This window comes from Adiantum capillus-veneris, chromosome 21, assembly GCF_014529385.1.
Source record: "Adiantum capillus-veneris isolate H3 chromosome 21, ASM1452938v2, whole genome shotgun sequence".
Classification (NCBI taxonomy): Eukaryota; Viridiplantae; Streptophyta; class Polypodiopsida; order Polypodiales; family Pteridaceae; genus Adiantum; species Adiantum capillus-veneris.
This window is the reverse complement of record NC_140951.1, coordinates 63,573,856-63,579,855: the sequence shown is the minus strand read 5'-3', so window position 1 is coordinate 63,579,855 and position 6,000 is coordinate 63,573,856.

Here is a 6,000-nt window from a genome sequence, read left to right as displayed (position 1 = left end):
TACTTAACATTCCCCTTTTACAAGTTATGTGCTTGAAAGCTCTCGTGTAAGTTATGTGGCTCTGGCAGGTAATATTTCATCCTACAAAGTCTACATCAAACTGGTGGTACTTCATAGAGGTAGCCCCTCGTAGTGCAAGGACGTATGAAGGCTACCATGTGCCAATCACAACGGCATCAATGGTGGAGATCAGAGAAGATGCTCAATCAGAAGCCGCTGCGGTGGTGCGAGAGGAGCATCAAGATGCTACTACTCTATATGGGGTGCATGCAGAGGAGCTACAAAATGAAACAGAGGACATGTGTTTAAACGGAGAGCTCTATATAGATATAGGAAGTTATGCTGAGTTATGCGAGGATGAGAGAGAGATCTCTTAAAGCCACAAATATTGTATTTGAACAATTTTGCTCCGTGTTGTAAAAGCTCTGGCTCTCTAAGTACCTTCCATGGTGTATAACGCTCTTTTCTACTCGCGCTCGCACCTTTTGATTGAAAATTCTGAGTTTTCGACTTGCCTCTTCTATCACTCCAATTCATTGCGTCATTGTATTTATATGCGTCATTACGTCATTGTATTTAATGGTCTTTGCGTCATTGTCTACTCTATTCATTCAATAGTAAGTTTAAATATTCGTGTGTTTAATGCAGGTATGGATGATGAGGAGTTTCTTTCTTCTTTGTCACCGCAGCAGAGACAGTGGTACGTGGAGCGTCATCGCTCTGGCACATCATCGCGCGTTCCTACTCCATCCGCATCTCCCTCTCTTTCGGAGCATTCGGCGCGCTCCGAAGCTTCGACGTCGACAAGACGAGCTTCACACTCGTCTAGACACCGGCGCTCTAGTGGTGGCGGTGGCGGTTGTTGTGGGGATTTCGCCACCGATGCCTCCACACCGCCTCGTGTTCGACGAGGCTCTTTACCCTCCCCTTCTTTGCCCGCCCCCACACCAGCCACATCATCGCCATCTACGCCAGGTTTTGCACGGCTGACTGTTCCTAGAAGCTACACACCTCTACCTACTCCGCCAGGAGCCACCCCACTCGACACTCCTCGCTTCGGGGCCCAGACGCCGGTGGAGACACCTAACGTCCGTACCCCCATCGACACGCCACTAGAGACCCCTGCCGGGACACCCAGGTTCACGCATCATCGGCCAGAGGGATTGCCTTACTCCGTCGACTTCAGCGGCGGCATCATCATGGATGATGATGGCAAGAAGGTGATCTCGCGCATGCGTGGTCTTTGCTCTCAGCTGTTTAGACACTACATACTAAACAAATGGAGTAAAGTACCAAGTGATTTAAAAAACAGAGTCATCAGCATACTTCATGATGAGTTTCCCGTTCCAACACGGGATCAGCGCTTCAATGAAGACCTGATGAAGATTTGAATGCGCGAATACTGCAAACACAAGCGTTCCGAAGTGCAAAAAGCAATCAAGCATGGGTGGAACAGGCCAGATTGGCTGGCCAAAGAAGATTGGAATAATGCGAAGAAACAGCGCGCGAGAATCCCGACAAGTAGAAGCAACAAAAGGATGCAGCCAGAGTGTGAGTAGAGGCAGGGAGCTCGCACCACTTGGGGAGCGGTGGATGGGCATCATTTGAGGCCAATTTTGTAAGTGTTTTCGCATTGCTCTTTATGTTCGATAGTTTAGGGTTTATGAGTTTTTTAATTCTAACATAATGAAATCTTTGTATGTTTTGACAGTGGTCGATGACAGGACGTGATCCCACACCGTACGAGCGCGAGTACGCAGGCAGGAAGGACTTAAACGCCCTAATGGACATTCTCAGTTCTCGCGGCGGCATGGTTAGTATTAGGGTTTACTCTTTTCTATTTTTTGTATTGTTTTATAAATGTCGTTATATGTTTATACTTACTGAAAGCTATCTTATTGTCTTTTTTTGCAGAATCCGACAGATACGCCGCTTGGACGCGATGAGACGTCTGACTAGACAACGTCAGTTTAGCCGTAGCTAGATAGCATTAGTTTAGGGTTTCTCATAGCTTATGTATCATGAGACGGATTTTATACGTCTTTTTGAACCATGTATATTATTACATTTGTCACCGCAGTTCATTTTGCCAATCAATTCTTTATGCCTATGATGTTGTACAATTGTCATTATTACATTTGCCAATCAATTCATTTTTCCTATGATGTGTACAATTGTCAATTTTACGCTTGTCAATTTTGCAAACAATGCATCTTGTGGGTGACTATTTTGGGTCTATTATCTACCCTTGCACTTCTTTTAAAAAGTGAATCAAGTACAATATGGTTGATGGGTGGGCAGGGCATTCAATGCCCTGTCACCAAAAAAAATTTCTCTCGTGCGTTGCTATAACCGTCGCTATTTATGGCTCTGTAGCGTCTCTATGAGCGTCGCTATAGACTTTTGTGTAAACGTCGCTATAAGGGTCGCTATGAGCGTCGCTATATAGAGACGCTCATAGCGACGCATATAGCGACGCTATTAGCGACGGTTTTAGCGACGCCGGGGGTTATAAAAACCTAGTGTATTTCCGTCGCTAACAGCGTCACAAGAGCACCCAACCTCTTGTAGTGTCCGTTGGATTTGAATGCCAAGACACGAGTGAATCTCACCAAGATCCACCATATCAAATGCAGAAGACAATAACTTTTTCACTTGCTGAAGAAATCCCAAATCATTGGAAACAAGGATGGTATCATCCACATAAAGAGCAAGAATCACAAAACTGCTACCTTGGCGTTTTATGTATAAGTTGGGGTCTGACGAGCAAGAGATGAATCCTTTAGAGGTGAGAAAAAGATCAAATTTTGTATACCAGGCTCGCGAAGCTTGTTTGAGACCATATAGCGCCTTATGGAGTTGAGCAACAAGGTCTTCTTTACCTGGAATAACAAACCCTTCTGGTTGTTCCATATAAATTTCCTCTTCCAAGTCACCATTAAGAAAAGCAGTTCGCACATCCATTTGATGAGCTTCTAAATCAAATTGAACAGCAAATGCCAATAAAACTCGAACACTTGTAATGCGAACAACTGGTGAAAAAGTCTCTTGATAATCAACACCAGCTACTTGGGAGTAACCTTTTGCAACTAAACGCGCCTTGAACTTGTCAAAAGATCCATCTGCTTTTACTTTTGTCTTATACACACACTTACATTTAATAGCTGTAGGACCAGGAGGTAATTCAGTTAGTATCCATGTACCTTTAGAGATAAGAGAACCGTACTCTGCTTCCATAGCCTCTTGCCATTGATCCTTTTGTGGTGAAGAGATAGCTTCATCATAAGTAACGGGATCTTCAGAAGTAGAAAAAGCATTATCAGCAATATCGTCATCATAAACATGACATGAGCCATGTTCAAAATCAATAGGCAGATCAACAAAAATATCAATATCATCATTGGCAACATTCGGAATGGATGGTTGTGAAGAGGAAAGTTGCTCTATAGGAAGAGTTTCAACTTCTGAAAGAAATGGAAAAGCTTGAAGCAATGATTTAGTATCATCAGAATCATCCATGGACCATGAGCCTCCCATAAGCTGTTCGTTAAAAGTAGCATCACGATTCACTATTACTTTCTTGGAGTAAGGGTCATAGAATTTGTAGCCTTTGGAAGTGTGAGAATATCCAATAAAAATAGCTTTAAGACCAGGAGCATCAAGCTTTGTTCGTGTTTCTTTGGGAACATGAATATAAGCAATACATCCAAAGGTTCGAAAATGAGATACAGAAGGAATGTCACCTGTCCATGCTGTGATGGGTATCTTACCAGAGGGTGCAGTAGTAGGAAGATGATTCTGAATAAATACTGCTGTCAAAGTAGCTTCAGCCCAAAAAACACGAGATAAGCCAAAATGAATCAGCATACATCTTACAGCATTGAGAATAGTGCGATTCTTTCGTTCAGCAACACCATTCTGTTGAGGCGAATATGGAATAGTGTGTTCATGATGAATTCCACTGTCAGCACAGTAACTCACAAACTCTCGAGAAACATATTCGCCTCCATTGTCACTACGAAGCTTCTTAAGGCGATGACCAGTTTGAAGTTCCGCAGCCTTGTGGAATTGTTTGAAAACAGATAAGGCTTCAGATTTTTGTCTAAGTAGAAATACAGTCGTATACCTTGAGAAATCATCAATGAAAGTAATGAAGTAGCGATATTGTGATCTCGAAGAAGGTAGAGGTCCACATATATCAGTATGAACAAGATCCAATATGTCATGAGAATGAGTTGTATTTGAAAGAGGAAAGGGTTTGCGATTGTGTTTCCCAAGAGCACAAAATTCACAAATTCCCATATGAGGATGGGCTTTAAGATCCATGCCGTGAACAAGATCACGACGTTGAAGATCAAGGAGTTTTGAGAAATCAGCATGAACAAAACGGTGATGCCATACTTTGCAATCATGATCACCTGGAGCAGTGCCAACATTTGCTACAGCATCGTTGAGAGAGAGTTCAAACAAATTAACATTTCGAGGAGCAGTGGATATAGTCTGTCCATCTTTCTCAATTCGGCATTTGGTATGATCAAATCCAACAAACAGACCAAGATCAACAAGTCTAGCAACTCAAAGAAGATTACGTTGAAGATCTGGTACATGTAATACTCCTCGCAAAATTCGAGTGGAAGAAGATAAGGTACCAAGATATAAGTCTCCAATACCCTTTACTTGACAAGTAATATCATCAGCAAGATAAACAACACGTTGAACTGGCAGTGGATGATAGTTATGGAGCCACTTAGACTAATATGTCATATTTTCTGTAGCACCAGAATCGACAATAAAAAGTGATCCATCGCGTATATGAAGTATTCTATCTGGAGAAACTTAACATAGGACGCAGCTTGTTTCTGGTACAATGTTGTTTCGATGTTCAGTAGCATATGCTCTATTCCGATCTGTGTCGAATCGACGCTTATAGCACATATGAGTGGGATGATCATATCGTCCACAATATTCACAAGAAGAAGAAGAAGAGTCTCTAGATAAACGTGGTTGTTTTGTGGTAATATTGTGTTCTTCATCATATTGACGTGCCCAACAATCATCTTCAGTATGGCCATTTCTGTTGCAGTAAGAACATTGCTTATTAGGAAATTTGAGACGAGAGAAAATATTACCGCGACGGCCACCTCTGCGGTTTCCTCGTTGAAATGGACGGCTTCGAGCATAAAAAGCCTGTTCCATCTGTTGTGACTCAGTCTCCTCGTGTGAAATCATAGCTGTATCATGATTAGCATTACGATGTTCTTGACGTTGAGAGTATTCAATTAAAGACATGCAGGCTTGGTCGAAATCAAGACCATCTTTATTAGAGAGAATAGTAACAATGTTATCATAAGAAGAGTCCTTCACCGTATCAAGGAAAAGTGTAATTAGTTGCTTTTGTGGAACAGGATCACCGGCAGCAGCAAGTTGATTAATAATAGATTTGAAAGATTCAATATGTCCCGTCATGGCAGTACCAACTTCATATTGTAACTTGTTAAGCAACCCTCTTAAATAAATTATTTCTGTGACAGATTTCTTCTGAAAGTTTGCAATAAGGTACTTCCATACGTCGTGAGAAGTAGGCAGTTCGTACATATCAAGCAAAAGGGAATCAGTAAGAGCAGAAAGAATATACCGACGAGCTACTTTATCACGTCGTTGCCAATCCGTATAGGCAACATTCCAATCTTCAAATATAGGTCCTTCAGTGATAAGCACGTTATCATTATCCGTATCAACAGGCTGAGACGAACAAACACGATTTCCAAGAACAACATCGGAGAGTTCATCGCCTTCAAGAATTAACAACATATTTGCTTTCCAGCCTGGAAAACCTTGACCTTGGAAAGGAGGAACAGAACGCTGGCCAGAAGGAAAGCCGTTGACGAGAATATTCATAGCCATATCTTGTTGCGAGAAGACGTATAAGATAAGATCGCAGAATTTGCACACCATATATGGTGAAGGCCGCAATTGAGAATGAGAGAGATATGAGGACTA